The sequence below is a fragment of the Balaenoptera musculus genome, chromosome 3 (assembly GCF_009873245.2).
Source record: "Balaenoptera musculus isolate JJ_BM4_2016_0621 chromosome 3, mBalMus1.pri.v3, whole genome shotgun sequence".
Lineage (NCBI taxonomy): Eukaryota > Metazoa > Chordata > Mammalia > Artiodactyla > Balaenopteridae > Balaenoptera > Balaenoptera musculus.
The window spans coordinates 82,267,125-82,287,241 of record NC_045787.1 but is presented as its reverse complement, the minus strand read 5'-3'; the positions used below and the strand labels follow the sequence as shown (position 1 = coordinate 82,287,241).

At 36.6% G+C, this 20,117-nt stretch overlaps 1 protein-coding gene across 9 annotated transcripts in view; it reads right to left on the bottom strand.

Annotated features, from left to right (window-relative positions):
* The window catches only part of PAM (peptidylglycine alpha-amidating monooxygenase), a 281,560-nt gene that overhangs the window by 130,312 nt on the left and 131,131 nt on the right, over positions 1 to 20,117 (bottom strand). The window lies entirely within an intron of this gene.

The window sequence follows — 20,117 nt, the reverse complement described above, 5'->3', positions numbered from 1 at the left end:
CTCCCCCCTTGGTGTCCATACGTTTGTTCTCTACATCTGTGTCTCTATTTCTGCCCTGTAAACCGGTTCATCTGTACCATTTTTCTAAGTTCCACATATATGCGTTAATATACGATATTTATTTTTCTCTTTCTGACTTACTTCACTCTGTATGACAGTCTCTAGATCCATCCATGTCTCTATAAATGACCCAATTTCGTTCCTTTTTATGGCTGAGTAATATTCCATTGTATATATGTACCACTTCTTCTTTATCCATTCGTCTCTCGATGGGCATTTAGGTTGCTTCCATGACCTGGCTATTGTAAATAGAGTTGCAATGAACATTGGGGTGTATGTGTCTTTCTGAATTATGGTTTTCTCTGGGTATATGCCCAGTAGTGGGATTGCTGGGTCATATGGTAATTCTATTTTTAGTTTTTTAAGGAACCTCCATACTGTTCTCCATAGTGGCTGTATCAATTTACATTCCCACCAACAGTGCAAGAGGGTTCCCTTTGCTCCACACCCTCTCCAGCATTTGTTGTTTGTACATTTTCTGATGATGCCCATTCTAACTGGTGTGAGGTGATACCTCATTGTAGTTTTGATTTGCATTTCTCTAATAATTAGTGATGTTGAGCAGCTTTTCATGTGCTTCTTGGCCATCTGTATGTCTTCTTTGGAGAAATGTCTATTTAGGTCTTCTGCTCATTTTTGGATTGGGTTGTTTGTTTGTTTAATATTGAGCTGTATGAGCTGTTTATATATTTTGGAGATTAATCCTTTGTCCGTTGATTCGTTTGCAAATATTTTCTCCCATTCTGAGGGCTGTCTTTTCATCTTGTTTGTAGTTTCCTTTGCTTCGCAAAAGGTTTTAAGTTTCATTAGGTCTCATTTGTTTATTTTTGTTTTTATTTCCATTACTCTAGGAGGTGGATCAAAAAAGATCTTGCTGTGATTTATGTCAAAGAGTGTTCTTCCTATGTTTTCCTCTAAGAGTTTTGTAGTGTCCAGTCTTACATTTAGTTCTCTAATCCATTTTGAGTTTATTTTTGTGTATGGTGTTAGGGATCAAGATTCTTAAAAGAGACGTATCAGTAAGATTTACCATGTGGACTACATTTGGATCCTGATGCAAATGAACCAACATTTTAAAATATAACAATCAGAGAAATTTGACACTGACTAGATATTTGATGATATAATGGTAATAATGGTGATTGTGGTTATATTTAAAAATAAAGTACTTACCTTTTGAAAATATATAACAAAGTACTATGAAATGAAATGAAATGATGTCTGGTAGACACCTCAAAATAATTCAGTGTGCGTGTGTTGGGGAGGAATCAAGTAGAGGAATATAGACAAAACATGAATGTTGATAATCATTGATGGGTACATGGGGGCTCATTATACAAGCTCTTCAATTTTGTGTATATTAGAAGTCTTCCATTAAAATGTTTAAAACTAAAAAAATACAGTTTGTTCCCAAGAATCTTTGATACCAACCTACCAACCAATTAATGTAACAGCCAACAAACTGAACAACAAATATACATTGATTCTATATATATTTTGCTCCTGGGACGTAAAATTAGATAGGAAAAGTAATCTTCCTTCAGAAACTTTAGAATCTAATAATGGAAACAAAGCCTACCTACCATTAGGAAATAGTGAAATGTTAAGCTTTGTGTTAAGGGCTGGGAGAGTGATAGGAGTTCAGAGAAGGGAGAGATCCAAAGGGATGACCTGGTTCCAGATAGGACCTGTCAGGATTCAGGGGAAGAGGGCCACTTGGCTGGGCCTAATATTCAGAGCGTCTTTTCTCCTAACAAGTTTAAGCAGAAAGTGAGAAAAACAGACAGGATTGAAAAAAGATGACACTTATCTTACAACTTTTAACTTGTGTCCAGATTTTACCACTTGTAATGCACAGACTTAAAATATTTTACAAATCCTGTAATTTTATGGTGAATGACAATATATATGGCACTGCATCATTTCTAAAACGTAAGCATGAATTTGCTGTGTTTAATATTTAAAATATGTCAAGATTCCCTTAGGAAACAGAAGGTACAAACAAAGGCGGCAATTGAGGAGCATTTAACCAAAGAACCAAGGACATAGCTGTTGGCTAGGTTAAGAGAAGCATGTAAGGGATGTTGAAACACCCTAGGGATTCATAAAGTAGCAAGCTGTTACCACTCAAAGATACATGAGTCAATAAGAGAAAGAGTTATCAAACCCAGAAACTGTTACAGCCATAGATGACAGGAGCTATGACATAGGGAGAGAACCCAAATCACTGTCAACCTGTTGCTCAACAGAGAAAAAACCAAGGAAATAAATAACCTGATCTCATGCTGCTGCTTTCCAGCCATCTGCCAGTTCCTCTAACTGACTAAAGTCAACTGGAAGCCAGAGAGCAAGGGAGCCTATTGATGGCACCCATAAAGGTCAGTCTCCTGGAGCCTGGAGTAGGCCGGAGTGGAAAGTACATCAGGAGAGGCCAACGGAGGACAGCCAGCATGTAGTATCCATACCTGCTTTTATATTCCTGCTTTGGCATTTCTTAATATTTAAAAACAATGATCAAATGGAAGCTCAAAAACAAAAGGAAGTGACCGAGGCTTCTCTTAGCATCTGAGAGGCCCTGAACAGAGAAGCTGAGTCTCTACAAAGGGGAAGACTTCAGACAAACAAAGGTAATAAGACCTGAGCTGAAAAATTAGTCTGAACAAAACCCAGAAATGGGAGTAAGTGTGGTGGAAGCAGAGATAAGGAGGTGAATGGACAAACAGGCACAAAGGTAACATTTTAGGGAGTTCTAAGAAAGGAAGTTGGATAAATTTGAATTAAGCCAGATAATAAAAGAGCTTGGGTGATGAGGGGTATTTAGATTTGATCTGTTTATATGTGATGTTGGTCACTGTGAGTGAGTGAGATGTGGCACATGAAACTATGAGTGCAGTCTTTTAGGAAGAACACTTTGATGGAACTGAGGATGAGCAATGAGGATACAATGGGAGGGGGAAGGCAGTGGAGTCTGGAACCAAACCAGAAGATGCTGCTATCAAATTGGGTTAAGTCTATAACAGGAGAGTAGCAGTGGAAATCCACACATTTACCCAGCCATATGTCCCATAGTCTATCTATCCCACAAATGTATACTGAGTCCACTATTAGCTGACCCTGGACTAGACAGGGAGGACACAATGGTGAGCAAAGACAGATGTGTTTCCTGCTCTCACACAGTCTGCAGTCTGATGAGGAAATAAAGGTATGAATGGAGTAATGACATAAGCAAATGTAAAATTGCAGTTGTGAAGGATATTCTGGAAAAGAGGCGAGGTGCTATGAGAGCTATGACAGCTCTCTGAAAGGTGGGAGTGGGGAGTGGAGTAGGAAAGATGGGGGAATGCGAGATGGTCAGGAATAGGTTCTCTGAGAGAATGATGCTTAGGTTGACATTTGAAAGCTGGAAGGCATTACCCAGGGCAAACAGGGAGGGAAGAGCAAGCACAGCAAGGACAGGCAAGGGCAAAGACTCCAGACAGGAAGAAGAGGCAGCACAGGGAATGAAGAAAACCAGTGTCACTGGGACAGAGCGGAAAAGGCACAAATCTGGAAGACATCTCAAAGGAAGAAATAAAAAGAACTGTAGATACCTAGAATACAGACCATTAAGGAGGTAAAACAGTCTAATGCGGTTCCAACCATTTTAAGCAAGGAGATGAGCTATATAATCAATCCGTATATGCCAATGTGCTCTGTGCCTTGACCAAAGAACACAACCAATTCTTAACAAATATTTATTAGGCAAGGAATTGGGAATATAGCCTTAACTAGACAGACAACCTTTATTATATCACATGGGTCATCACCCAACTTGCTTTCCTACATGTCCCCAAGAGCAGAAGAAATAGCTAGGCATAGACTCCAGGAAGATCTATTAATCAACAAATATTCACTGGGTACCTTCCATGTGCAAGACATGATATAAAATATTGTGAAAACAATATCTTGTCTGAAGGACAGGTATGAGCTGGCTTCTTTTAAATATAGATTATGATGTCTGTTTGCTCAGCATGAGCATAAACTGACAAAAATATGCACAAAGATGAATAAGATGCAGCCATTGGTTTCAGAGACGCTTTAGCGGGAGAGATTTAAAACATGAGAATGAATCACTGTAAGTGACAATACAATAGCTTTATAAGAGTGGTGTAAATTATTATGGCACTAGATCAGATCACTCTGAGGAAATCAGTTAGGTTCATGGGGAAAGGAACACAGATTCTGTAACTTAATGGGGTATGATTTCAATAGGTGAAGATGCAGGGTAAAGAAATTATAATAAGCAGAAAGAATAACATCAGGGGGTTCAAAGGTATCTACCTGTAGGAATAATAAACAGGCTAAAAGTGTGGTAGAAAATGGGGAATTCAGAAAAAAGCAATGCAGGGAATAAAAAGTAAAGTGGCATAGATGGGGACCATAGGGCAGAGAATTTAAAAACCAGAATATGGACTAGGAAATGTATTTGGTCAGAATAAGGAGTTGCTGAAGATTTTTGAGTTGGAGAACAGCATTATCAGAGATGATTAAGAAAATTATATGGAATGAAAAACAGCATAACATAACGGTTTAAAAGCACAGGGTCTGGAGCCAGTCTTGCCTGAGTTTAGAGTCCAGACTCTCCCACAGCTAAGACTCGCAATAAAAATGAACAAACTACTGATAAACACAATGTCATGGATGAATCTCAAAAGCATCATGTTAAGTGGAAGAAGCCAGACACCAAAGACTATATACTGTTGCGATTACATCTATATGTAAATCTATAAAAGGCTAAACTAGTGATGGAAAGACCAGCAGTTGCCAGGGGATAAGGGACAGGGATGGGGATGGGGATGGGGAAAAGCATGGGAGTAGGGAGAATGAAGGGGCACGAGGGAACGTTTTGGGGTGATGGAAATGTTCTTTATCATGTCTTGGTGGCAGTTACACAACTGCATATTATTTGCCAGCATTCATCAAATTGTATACTTAAAATTGGTGAATTTTTATTTTTAAGTAAATTATATCTTAACTATGCCAATAGAAATGAAAATATCATGCAAGAGGAAAAAGTTAGGTAGCAGTTAAAATAAAAACATTGAACTTCAGAATATTTCTTCTGTATGAAGAGCACGGCAGCAGGGGACTCCTAAGTTGTGATCAATGTGGAGACATGAAAATACTACAGTCACTGGTGTATATGTGTGCATTGTGTGTGTGAGGGCGCGCGCACGCTTGGGACTATTGAGGAGGGGCAGGAAACATTCATTTTTTAAAAAAATATTTATTTATTTATTTAGTTAGTTGCTCCGGGTCTTAGTTGCAGCAGGTGGGCTCCTTAGTTGCGGCATGCAAACTCTTAGCTGCAGCATGCATGTGGGATCTAGTTCCCTGACCACGGATCAAACCCAGGCTCCCTGCATTGGGAGGGGCGAGTCTTAACCACTGCACCACCAGGGAAGTCCCAGAAATATTCCTGATATGAAGATAATATCCGTCCCTTCTAAAAAGAATTTATTCAATTAATCTTTATTGGACACAGCACTGTTTTCAGGCCCAGGGAACAGAATAATGAACAAAACAGACCAGTCTTTCCTCTTAAGGAACTTGACAGTGTATCTCAAGAATGATAGAGGTGGAGATGATGTTTCGGTGAAGAGGCATGAAATGGAGATTTGTTCCTGTAGTGATTAATACTCAGATGGAATTCAGGCTTCACCCCAGGCCCACAAAACTAATACTGTAAATAATGGCTGGCTAACAAGGCTATCTTATTCACTGCATTACACAATAGGTTAGGTATGTTATGGTGACTGCTGTACACTGGTGTTACAATGGTGACATAAGATTATTTTATAAAACATTTTATTATGTTTAAAACCATTTTATAAAATGGTCTGGCAGACTGATATTTAGAAAATGAAGAGTTGGAAAAATCATTTCAACCTTGTTTACATTTCAATATTTGAGCAAAATCACTATAAAATTTTTATATATCCCTGAATTAACTGTACTAATACTAATATACATGCAATATTATTTTTGGATTTCACTAGTAGGTTTGAATATACTTAGAAGAAAAAATTCATTCTCGGTCAATTAGTTCCTGAACTGACTACAATAAAGATTCGAGATCATTCTTTTTTTTTTTTAAGATCACTCTTAATTTAATTAATGTCCTCCTTCATAATATAGTGATTCACAGGTTTGCAAATCTCTATTCTCTATAAAGTTCTTAACCACCATAAATAGGTTTTAGAGGTTTTATTTTAAAAATGCAAGGAAACGATCTTGGACTCATATATTTGTCAGCTTTTTTTGGACAATTGACATTTTTTTATCTTGGAGAATACATGTTGTGGAAAGAAGGAATGTGGGGAAATAAATGACATCCAGTCTTCCAATAAACTTGGAGTCTTCCAATAGCAGCAGACTTGGAAGCATTAAAAGAATGCTAGATTTGGCTTTTATTTGCTTCAGTGGCACTTCAAATCTCTTTGGCTATTGTAGAAGGTTTTCAGGTCATCACAAACCAAAGTGAAAAGGGAATATTGTGGGCAGTAACTGTATGAAATACCTTATTTATTTCAAATGACTCCTGCCACAATTGATTGAAGGACTAAAGTCCCCTTATGCCTAAGAGCTGTGGGCTTCTAGACCCAAGCTTACTGTGCTGATTAAATAAACTCTAGGCAGAAGATTGAACAGTATATACCTCTGGCAGAGTCAAAGAATTCACGTTGAGCAAGATAAATTTTTTACTCTCAACTCTGAGCTATTCAGGGCAGGAACTTAATTTCCTCACCCCTGAGCACAGTTTTCTCCATTTTGTATTATGGAGTAGTTATGACTGCAGAAAAACCATACAGAGACTATTTGTTAACTTTTAAACTTGTTTGACCTCACTACAGTCACCTCTTTGATACCTGTATTTACCCAGACTACCAATCTATCTTCTTTCTTACATCTACTGCGTCTACCTTCAAAGTCTGAGGCAAGGGTCTTCCCTGGTGGCACAATGGTTAAGAATCTGCCTACCAATGCAAGGGACACGGGTTCGATCCCTGGTCCGGAAAGATCCCACATGCCATGGAGCAACTAAGCTCGTGCGCCACAACTATTGAGCCTGCGCTCTAGAGCCCGCAAGCCACAACTACTGAGCCCATGTGCCACAACTACTGAAGCCCACACGCCTACAGCCTGTGTTCCGCAACAAGAGAAGCCACTGCAATGAGATGCCCGTGCACTGCCAAGAAGAGTAGCCCCCGCTCGCCACAACTAGAGAAAGCCCGCGCGCAGCAATGAAGACCCAATGCAGCCAAAAATAAATAAATAAATAAATACAAAGTCTGAGGCAAGTAGATGAAACCACAACAGTAAAATATCTGTGAATACTACCTTAGCATTTATGAAAAATACATTAAGGAGATGAAGTTAATATTTTAACATGTCCAAAATAGGAAAGGTAAATATTATAACTAAAAACATCAATTGTAGAAATAGTAAACAGAGAATCTGCATCTTCATAGCAAAATGATCACTCAGCTGGAAGCAAATGATTTAACCATAGTTCAGTACAGCTTACCACAAAATGAAAATTTTTTATTTCCACAAATAGTGAAGACTGAAATATTTCAGTGGTATTCTTCTGCCTGTATTTAATTTGATGTCACTTTTGTTAAGAGTTTGTTGTTCTGTTTTGGATTCTATTTCCAAATTAAAACATTTGAAAATAATCTATTATAAAGCGTTAGCTTTTTCAGTCTTATATAAAATTACTAAATAAGGGTGTTAAAGTGTTAACTGTGTGCACCTCTGAGATCTATGAAAGGAAATATTCTAATCTCGCAGAAACATCATTGGCCCTTTATAAATTGATGTTGCCACGGTAAATGCTTTCATTTAATACTGGATTAGCTGAGGTGGGAGGATGACACGGTGTATAGCGGCAATGTACTCCCTACATTTATATACTTTCCTCTTCAAAAATGCTCTGAGGTTTGTTGGATGGGGTGACTTCTGCATGCTAAGACAGAGCCATGCCTTTAGTGTGTACATCAGATTTGTCCCTTTATACAAGATTGAGTAGATTACATTATCTGTGAAAGGCAATCGGTGCCTGGAAAGAGTGTGTTCTGCACTGTTGCTTAAAGAATGCAACATTCATGTAGAATGGCTCCAAATGCTCCTCTTAAATAGGGTTATTGAAATATTAATTCAGACTACATAAATCCAGAAATAAGTGAAACAAAGAGGACTTTTCTGGTGGCTAATAAGTGCAAAGAGAATGACTTTTGTTGCCAGTGTGGAAGGATAGGCATGGTTGCCTTCCACAAATATCTTCAGACCAACTATAATAGAAGAATGACCCCCCCCCCACACAAATCTGGCTTTATTTGTTTCTAAACGTGTACCAAATTTCCTAAATTCTTTCATTAATGAGGCTCTCTTAATAGCACTGTTGCAAAGCAGAGGAATAGGTATTAAAAATTTATCAATTAGAGGCATTGTGTGGAAAACCCCTCTAGAGATTTCTAGAACATTAGGGGTTTATATCAGGAAGGTAGAAGATCCTTTTTGTTGGTATTCTTTTTGTTAGTGATATTGTTTATTTCTTTCTTTGTTAATTTTTAACAATTATAAAATAATAGATGATTTTTTTAAATGATAAAACAACTTGGATATATACTAAAAATCTGCTGTCATCCTCCTTCATTGCTGCCTCTCCAAGGGAACCAGCATTTACAGCTTAAAGTGCCTCTTTCCAACTTCCTCCATGCTTGTACAAAAATGTATATCCAAACAGATACACATATATAGAAATTTTGTTATTATTTATTTTTATTAAGATGGGGTCACACTCTGCACATGACTCTGCCGTTTGCTTCTCTCACTTAATACACAACAATACTTCTAAGGCAAGGTACACAGACCTATCTTAGTTTTTCACTTATTGCATAATATTTTATAAAATGATCTCTCACAATTTTAAAGAAATGAATATTTTTACTTTAAAAGATAATTCCAGATAACTTTATTAAAAAGCTTGTGGCAATGCATCCTCCACCAACAATGCATGAGCCTGCCCATGTCTTTTCATCCTTAAAAGCTCTATTATAGCTCTTTTTAATTTTTTTTGCCATGTTAATGGGTTAAAAATATATATACCTTATTTTTTCTTTAGTTTTAATTTTTATGATTATTAACAGGGTTGAACTTTTTTCCATTCTGTTAATTTAACATTAATATCCTTCATTTGCTTTTCTTTTAGGTTGCTTGTCTTCTCAGTAGTCTGTGCGACCTCTTTTTATATTGGGCATATTAGCCTTTTTTCTGTCATATATGTTTTTTTACTCATTCTCAGTCTATTCTTAGTTAAATAACTCTTATCTTTAAAAGTTTGTGTGTGTGTGTGTGTGTGTGTGTGTGTGTGTGTGTGTATGTAACCTTTTTACCTTTCTAGTTTCTTCTATAGTTAGTGGTCTGTTCAGTTTTTTAAAGACCTTTTTAGGTCAATTTGGATAGCTAAGTGTTTTCTAGAAAATCACCATTTCCTCAAGATTATAAAAGTTACCAACAGATGGGACTTCCCTGGTGGCGCAGCGGTTAAGAATCCACCTGCCAATGCAGGGGACACAGGTTCGATCACTGGTCTGGGAAGATCCCACATGCCGCGGAGCAACTAAGCCCACGAGCCACAACTACTGAAGCCTGCACGCCTACAGCCTGTGCTACGCAACAAGAGAAGCCACCGCAATGAGATGCCCATGCCTCGCAACGAAGAGTAGCCCCTGCTCGCCACAACTAGAGAAAGCCTGCACACAGCAACGAAGACCCAATGCAGCCAAAAATGAATAAATAAATAAATAAATTTATTAAAAAAAAATTTACCAACACAGGTGCACATAATGGTATCTAAAATGTTTTCTTTACATTTCCTAATACTAATGTATAATTTTTGCACTTTTTAAACTTTAGTTAGGCTTGCCATGAGCTTATGCATTTTAATGGATATTCAAAGAAATGATTTCTTATTTCATTTATATTATTATTTGACCTATTTTATAAATTTCAGCTTTTATCTTTATTAATTCTTCCTTTTCACTGATTTGATTGCTATCTTCCTCATTTTTAAGTTGAATTATCTATATAATTTTACTTTCATTCTACTTTTTCATTATAAAAGAATTTAAGGCTATCAGTTTTTCTCTGAGTACTGCTCTAGCTGGGTCTCATGGGTTTTGTTATAAAGTATTTGCCTTGCCGTTACTCTCTAGAAAATTTATAATTTCAGTTTTTATTTTTCTCCTTGTTTCATGGGTTGTATAGAAGAATGGTCCTTAATTTCTAAGTAGCAAAGTTTTCCATGGCATCTCTTAATAGTCTATTTCTAGTTTTATTGGATTATCATCAGAGGGTAAGAGCTATAAAACTCTAATTATTGTAGTAAGCTGAAGTTTCTTAATGTCTAGCTATGTGATTTTTAAAAAATATTTTATATACATTCAAAAATGTATATTCTCTTTCTAAAATGTAAAACTTTATGTCTACATATCTATTAAATTACATTTACTGTATGTTTAAAGTATTAAATTATTCTGTTGACTGAAATATTCAAGTTCTTTACATATTTCCTTTTTGGAGTCTATTTGATATACCAAATATCCCTCTATAATTGTATTATAACCAACTTCACCCTGAATTTTTGTTTTACATGTTTCACAGTGATGGTTTTGGCGCCTAAAGGTATATTACTGTTCTCTTAGTAAACTGTACCTACTAGATTCTTTTAAAGACAAAATGATAAACGTTGAGGCTCTGATTATGTCATCTGTTTATAGCACTATTTCTAGAATGGTGCCCTTTATAGGGATTCTATATTGCTTCTGTTTTATGTTTTGTTTTTTTGGCTGTGAGGCATGTGGGATCTCAGCTCCTGACCATGGATCAAACCCACACCCCCTGCTTTGGAAGGTGAAGTCTTAACCATTGGACCACCAGGGAAGCCCCTTTATAGGGATTCTAAATGTTTGTTTCCAAATCTCTCTCTCTATCCAGGAACTACATTCTTCAAATCCTACTGCCTCCACACAGATTTTCCTAATGAAGAGAGAGAGAAATGCAGAGTCTAATCTGCTTGTATAATGTGCTTTAGAAAATTATGATTGTGGTCCTGACCAAAGTATTGTTGCAATCACCCTCTTCATGCTCAACTTGATCCTTTCTAATTCTTTATTTCAACTATTCTAAGGTATTTATAATACCTTGGTGCCTTGCATTAGTTACTTGATAACATGCCTTAACTCATCCATTGTAATGTACTTTAGGGAAAAAATAATAATAACTAATTATTTCCTGAGTGGTATTGGGCTTTACACATATTAATTCCCTTAACTACAATCCTATCAGGTAAGAACTATTATTATCCCCATTTTACAGATGAGGAAACTGAAGCTCATTAAGGGTTAAATATCTTGCCTAAGATCTTGCAGCCAGCAAGTTGCAGAACTAGAGTTCTGATTTGTCTTTTCCCCATAATGAATTATAACAGAAATAAGGGATGAGAGACAAAGGAGTAGAAAAAGATTGCAGGAAAAATGAAGAACTTTGGAGGTCGCTATAAAGTCTTTGGTTTTAAACGTTGAGGGGTATGAAAAGTTCTTAAAGGGTATTCGTAGAAGGGTGATGTGATCTGATTTCTGTTTTAACAGGATCCCTGTGGCTACAGTATAGAGCACAGACTCTAGGGATATAAGAGTGCAAGGCGGATCAGTTGGGATAGCTATTGTTAATAATCCACGAAAGAGGATGGTGCATGGGCCAGAGTGGGAAAGATGGGTGTGGTGACAAAGGGCTGGATTCTGGATATATTTGGAAGGTAGAACCAATAAGATTTTCTGGCATATCGTTTATGGGGTGTGAGAAAGAGGAGCCAAGAAAGACGCCTGTCTATTTGGCCTAGAGAAACTATAACACAGGAATTGTCATTTACCGAGATGGAGAAGTATGAAATACAATATTTCAAATGAGAACTCTTGTTTATGACCATTTACTTATGAAAACTGAATAGGTAACTAAGGAACAAAGACCATAGTGCTATTAACCACACATTGGTATTTTTATTCTCTATGTTCTATAAGTCAGAAGACACAGTTCATGAGATGTCAAAGGTTAAGTCCATTTATTAGCCTAAATGGCATATGCAGTGGTTTCGATCAGGGATCAAGAAACAACAGCCCATGGGTGGCTGCCCATTTTAGTAAGTAAAGTTTTTTATTGGAACATAGCCAAGCTATTCATTTCCATATTGTCTACGGCTGCTTTCTAACTACAGCAGTTACAACTGGGACCTTATGGCTGACTGGCAAGCCAAAAATATTTACTATCTGACACTTTAAGAAATAACTTTCTAATCTCTGGCTTAGATTTAGACTGGAATAATTCAAAATTGTGTTAAAATAAACTGAATTAGGTTGATTGCAATATGTCTTTTAACAGCCAGGTGATCAGGAATATTTTATCAGAATTCAGATTAGTAGTCTTTCCTTCTGGACAGACATTAGAAAATATTTTTTAAAAGTTATTGAACAATTTAGGATGGAGCCAGTAAATTATATTTTGTCTTTTTAACTAAAGGAAGCTTTTATTTTACAATATATGTGTAATAAAAAAAATGTCTATAATAGTAACATTTTCTGGGAAACACATAGGCCATTAATAGACTGTCAGCACAGAATTATGAAATAAGCATGCATCTCAGATTCAAATAAATCTGTTTTTAAATCCTTGTTCTTCAATTTACTGGCTATTGGGCTATGGATTTATAGCTTATTTAATCTCCCTTAGTTTCAATTTCTCATACAAAAAAATTGGAATGACAGTACCTTGAACACAAAGTTTTTATGAGAATTAATGAGCCAGTGCTTGTTAAGTGCCTAATACAGTAGCGTGACATAATGAGCACTGAATAAATGTTTTCTCCTTTAAAAAATTTACCAGAAAAAAACAAAACAAAAAGGACTCTAAATCTTATTGAGAAAACAGGTGATCATAAGGGGTTCTCTTATACTGTAGTCACTTTTTCTAATATCCTCTTCAGGTATCGTGTTAATTCAAAAATATCAAAGATTAATTGAAAATAAAAGTCTCCTTTCTATCTCTCATTTTTAATAAAGAAAGGAAAAAATGGTCTATGTATATTTGCAGCTCTGAACTCAGATATATGACATGTTTAGATTATTCTCACAGTGGCAAACATTGTTAATAGTTCAACCATATGTTCCCTAAGTGGACATTAAATAGGTTTTAGTAAAAAAAAGATGAAGCATCATAATTTAAACTTAACAATTAGCAATGAGCTACATGAGACTTTAATTTGCCATTTACAAGATCCATATAACATTTTTGTATTCTATTTATTTGTATAGTTGAGCCTTGCTGTTAAAACAAGGGGTGAATTATACAAATAAATACAACTTAAGAATCTGACATGTAGCATCCTAAATGATACCAATCCTGAACGTTCAAAAGAGAAAGTGGAAAAAACAATTTAATGTGACGCAGCTAAGTAAACAAAAAAGTGCCTGGTAACCGTGCTTTCTAATAATCACAAAATTCTCTTTGCTATTAGCTTCTCCATTGGTAAAATAGATAATATTACGTCCTCAGTTTGGGGAAGGGAAAGGGTATAGCATTTTAATCTCTTTTGTTGCTCTTTTTCCCAATCTTGGAATTTTATACACTTTGCCTAAGTCTTCCTAAATAAAAGGCAAATACTAGTCCAGAATTTGGATATTTCTTGATTTCCCTTCTTCAATAACAAGATCACCATGCTCTTTCTATTTTTTCATAAAGGGAGAAAAAACTAAGAACAGAGGAAAAAGAAACACTAAAAGCCGTAAGTCATGTTCATTTTAAGACAATGACTTAATGGAACCAGTTTTCACTCATAGTCTATTTTTTCCTGCAACACAAACGCACTGGTGCAGGACTTGCTACTGGAGCCACCACGTCTGTCTTTCACACTCTCGGCCTCACAATTCTTAATATTTTCCAGACAACTTCTCGCAGTCAAATCCCATTAGCCATGTTTGTTCAAGTGTACAGACTGAATCAGAAGAGGTGTAGGAGCAGACAGGCCAGAGGACTAGAGAAGGTAAGAAGGAACGTGATTGCTAATCACACAGAGGTGGTCAGGGAATCCACGGGGGTTGCAAGTTCAAGCTCTGGAGTCAGGTGGGGATAGCCCCTGGCATTTCCCAGCAATCACCCAGCTGCTTTAGGAAGAGCTCAGATCCATTCTCTACAATGAGTATAACAGATAACCTGCGGCTGATGCCCAGAAGGCTGGGGTTAATTTTCTCCTTTTGCGCAATGAGGCTTAAGCGGAAAGTCAAGCTGGCCCGTGAGGGGAAATGGAGAAATGGAAGTGTGGGGTGTCTCCCTTCCTTTAATTTTTGTGTCCAAAAGAAAAAAGAGTTTTTATTTTTTAAAAATGCAAATATTATTACATACTAATAACTAGAGAGGAGACAAGTAAATTACAAACCCCGAAGAACTGAAAATTATTCCAGTAAAGCCTCACTTTTCTGGGCTCCTTTCTAATTTTGTCCTGAATTTTAAGCACTAACTAGGGACACGTGTTTTTTTTTCCCCATAATGATTAAATTAAAAATATATAGATTTGGGACTTCCCTGGTGGCACAGTGGTTGGGAGTCCACCTGCCAGTGCAGGGGACAAGGGTTCGATCCCTGGTCCAGGAAGATCCCACATGCTGCAGAGCAACTAAGCCTGTGCGCCACAACTACTGAGCCTGTGCTCTAGAGCCCGTGAGCCACAACTGCTGAGCCTGCGTGCCGTGACTGCTGAGGCCTGCATGCCTGGAGCCTGTGCTCCACAACAGAAGAGGCCACCGCAGTGAGAAGCCCACACACCGCAGCAAAGAGTAGCCCCCACTCGCCGCAACTACAGAAAGCCCATGTGCAGCAACGAAGACCCAACGCAACCAAAAATAAATAAATAAAATTGATTCTTAAAAAAAAAATATATATATATATTTAACATGTTACAATATCCCCCAAATCACCCATAAGGCAAACTTCTGTATAACTAAGTGACTTTACATGAAAAAGTTTAATCAGCATTCTGAACATAAAATGAAAGCACCACAACAATTCTGCATTTACCTTGTGTATTACCTCTTTGATAAGCATATATCCTGAGGAAATGCTGTTTATAAGTGATGTTATGATAATAGCTTGATATTTTAAAACTGATTTCTTAAACTAGTGCAGTAAGAAAAGCCTGTGAAAGCTGGGTTCTCATTATGTGGTTGTACATGCCTTGTGGAGGTAAGCAGACTTTCTCCCTTCTTCTGTTAGAAAACGAAAAAGTTAAAATATATTAGTAAACATTTTCTCATGGTTCTTCATTGGGGAGAAAAAAGCAAAGGGAAACATCGTGGGAAGCTCTTGAGAAAATTTTGTAGGGAGTATTTTGTTCATTCTGGTTTTATTTCAACGACTACATTCTTTCACCATTATTTTAAAATAAGTGACAACTTAAGGCTCTAATTTCAAGATTTTCAACTTGTTGCTCTGGGGTGTCTGATCTTTAAACTCAGAATTGTTCTATTTTCTTTCACTCCTGGTGATAGATATTTGTGCTTAGGAACACAGAGGAAGACCGCTTTCTGATTTTAAAGCATGATCTGTGACTCTTCAAAAGATAAATAAAGAATGAGACCATAATTTGCAAGAGGTTCAGAAAGGAAACAGTGTATTCCTTCATAGTTCTCAAATCGCTCCCAAAATAAGGGAGGAAAATGGCAGCCTAACACATTCTAATGGAAAGAAATTCAATTATTACATGGTTTCAAGTTATTAGGTTCAAGAGAAAATATTTAATTTTTGTAAAATTATATTTTTTACAAATTAGTTTACATTTGTGAATCCTTAAACCAAGACTGCAGAGGACCTATGTGGCACAAATAACAATTAAATAAAATGCTATGTAAACACAGGATTTGAAAGGGCTTGCACTAGATAAGAGTAATTTTTTAATAAGGTCAATGTACAAAGTCCTCAGCAAAGTGAGGAAATCTAGGCTGATTTCAAACAAATATAGAAAAAAATTAAGGTTTCATACTTATGAAATTCCTTTTGATAACTTCTTTCCTAGGCATAAAAGATATATAAGAACTTTGAGAAAAACATATATCCATTCTCAGTGTTCATTCTCTGATCATAAGGGCTATTTTTAATGGAAATTACTTAAGAATAAGCACACTGAAAGATTTACTACTTCCTTGCTTATTTTCCCCAGGCTTCTTTTACCTCAGTTCATACTTCCTATTTTTCTACATTGGCCACCTTTCCTCTCCTTATTATGATGTCTTACCTTCTCCATGAAGTAATTACTGAAAGTAAAGGGCTGGCAATTTCTTTCTCATCTTAAGGCTCTTTCACATTTCCCTCAACACACAAAATAACAATGAATTCATATTTTATAAGAACTTAGCACATACAGGGCAACTGAACAATGCCACTGGTATTACCTTGCTCAGTCCTCAGAATAACCCTGGGTACATACTATTGTTATTCTGTCTACAGATAAAGGAGCAGGACCAGCTAGTTAAGAAAATTCCTGAGTTGACACTACAAGAGCTGGGACAAAAATGCTGTCAGCCTGGTTCCAAAACCTACATTCTAGCCCACTAGATTTGGCTGATATTGAGACAATATACTTTATGTAAAATCACTGTAATTATGTCTCATTTATTTTATTTTATAATCAAACCCCCATGGGATAGTTAACACATCAAATTGATGACAGCACCTTACAATGACCATGAGCTGGCAGTTTATCAAATTATTTTGTTTGTTGATATGAGAGCTGGTGACAGCAAAAACCCACAGGGGCCCTTGGTTAGAAAGTAAATCAAATGAGGAAGAAAAAGTACTAAAAGAAAGAGTCTCAAAATATCACCACTTCAAGGCTCTGGATTTGAAGCCAGTGCCATCAGACACCAGATTCTACTTACTTTACCTCTATTCTAGGCTACTTAAAAGCTGCTTACTCTTCTCCCTAATCTTCCCAAAGCCTGAAAAACACTGATTAACAAGAAATTTATTAAAGAGGATGGAAATTATTTTTTAAAATTTCAAGTCAGAAGACAAAGAGTGAGCTCACTTTGAATATAAAATTGACATTGCAATAGATAATAAACTACTTTCCCTAGGCTCTCCGAAGCTGGTTTAATGGGAGCAATTTTTTAAAAGGCTGCTTTGAAGCCTATGGTATGGCTGAATGGACTGCATCTCAGAGGTCTGACATGACTGGATATTCTTTGGTAAGACACCAATCTAGATCTGTATTCCATCAACAAAATTAGTTAGCTGTACTATCTGAATTATAGCTAAGGTTCTTTCCACCTCTACACTACATCTGCTTGTTTCGCTATCCAAGCCTACCTAACAATCTCAAGTTCCCCAAGGAAAACACTTAAATCAGATTCATTGATGCATCATTCGTTATTGCCAAAACTTAAGATTTACTTTATGAAAAAAAAATCTGTTGAGTGAATATATCTCTTTAACCAACTTGGTCTGCCTCAATTAACAACTCAAGTTCTGGGTCCTCAGTTCCTTCCTTCCTTAACCTTTGTTGCTATTCTTGATCTTCTGCCATTAAAAAAAAATACATTTTAACTTCTCAAGGCCCTTCCTTGTTTCCATGTTTTCCTTATATGATTTTTTCTTATATGATTTTTTAAATGTTCTGGTCTTCATATTATAGTTATTCTTGATTTATTTTTCCTTTTTTTTTTGGTTGTTCTTTATCATTTTCTCCATGTTTTTTGGCCAACTGTTCTTATTCCTTTCCATCGTTTATTTCTGTCCTCTAATAGTTGTTTTTTCTTTCTTTCCTTGCCTTCTTAGCTCCTTTCCTCTTAAGGATCTGATTAAACTTAGTTTCATCTGCTTTTTAAGAAAAGAATACTTTCTTCACCAAAAGTATTCACACTATCACAGTTCTGGATCTTCCTCACTAAGAACACAGAGTTTAGGAGGAAAGGGTTTCTGGGGTTTCTGTATCCATCTCTTCCTGGGTACACTCAACAGGAGTATAATTACCACTTCTCATGAAGGTTTATGAGGTATATGACCTGTATGTCAGCCGGATCAAGTCAGTAAATACTCGTGGCATGTGGTCAATAGAAAGTGGTAGGGAAAGTGGAAGAAACATTCAACAACCAGTTCTGAGCTGACCAGACAGAACAAGGGAATCACTTACCCAGTTAGGCAGTTTCAGTTACAAGTCAGAGAAAACCCAACTTAATCTGGTTGAAACAAGAAAGGCTAACATAAAGGAAAACTGCCTAAGTAGCAATGTCAGCAAGAACCTCTATTCTTTCAGTCTTTCTGCATTGCTGTCTATGGTATTAGTTTTGTTCTAGACATGGCTCCTCTCATGAACTCAGCAGACCCTAGAACTACATGCCCTTTGCTCACATGCAACAAAAACATGCGTTCCCAGCAAAAGATTTGATTGGACTGGTCTAGGTCACACACCTTCTTCTCAACCAGTCACTGTGGAAGGAGAAGTGGAATGCAGTGATTTGCTAATCCTGGTCTATGTACTCTGCCTCTGGATCCTGGGTAGACAGCTCCAGGAACCACATGGTTTCAGAGGAGCAGCAATGAGGAACTGTATTCTGGGAAGGCAACCAGCAAATGTCCACTGCATGAGGCAAAGCTGAACGCAGCTAGTGCAAAATAACAAGCTGTAATTTACTTATTAATATATGTTCTTTTTTCCACAGAGTTATTTTGCTAATTATAAGATTATAAAAAAATGAGTTAACACATTTTACTTTATGAAAATAGAGTTCCTTTTCAGTCTTTTATAATCAATTCCTTTAGGACTCTTTCTGAGAATGTTCACCCCAACACAGTTACCTATTATTATTATAATAATTTAAATGTTTTTACTGTAAAATAATAAGAAGAAACACAGTAATAACAAACTACAACAAATGATTATTTGAGAAAATAATGATATTCTTGTAGGAAAAGAGTGCTTAAAGACTAATTAGTGAATTTTTTTTTTTTAATATTTATTTATTTGGTTGTGCCGGGTCCTAGTTGCAACAGGCGGGCTCCTTAGTTGTGGCATGCAAACTCTTAGTTGCGGCATGCATGTGGGATCTAGTTCCCTGAACAGGGATCAAGCCCAGGCCCCCTGCACCACCAGGGAAGTCCCATGAACATTTTTAAAAAGTAATATAACGCCACTTTAAACAAATATACAGGAAAAATCACTTTTAAAAGTGAGAAGAGAAAGAAGAATCACATTTCATAAGTGAGCAACTATCATTGTTCTCTCCTATTCCCAATCTCATTATATCTCTTTTTACTAAGTACTAAATAAAGACCTTATAAAATTAAAGGCCAGGACACTAATAACTAAACATACAGAAAAGTAATTTGCCTGGTCATTTGTGGATGGGCAGGGGTGAGGAGGTGAGGGCCAATTTGACAACAGTAGTTATTTATAGATACTTAGACCATACGCGGGTATTGTATTCAAATAAATGCCTGTCAATCCTTAGTCCTTCAAAAAGACCACGTGTATTTTCTTAGAGCTTCCGAATGTCAATTTCAAAAGAATTCTCCCCAATACACAGAATACCTTTATTTTCTCAGTACTTTAAAACAGAAGAAAGAAAAGAAAAATAGAATGTTGTTATCTGCAACAATGAGTCATCAGCCACTGCAGCTCTACAACACCCAGGTCTTCCCCTGTCTCTGCAGCCCTTCAGAAGAGGAAGACTATTTTTTTAATGACGCACATAAATCCCTGCACTGCCTGGCTGAAAAGCATAATTAATTCTGGCCTTTTTATGCTTAATGAAACACGTTGTTCATGTGACAGCAGTGGGTTTGAGCTTCTTGTGTATGCCTAAAATAGGGAAAGCCCTAGCAACAACCCAGTTCTACTCAAAATGCTGTGTAAGTCACGGTGGTATGAATTCTGCTACTACTTCAAAATATATCTCTTATGACAAGCAAAT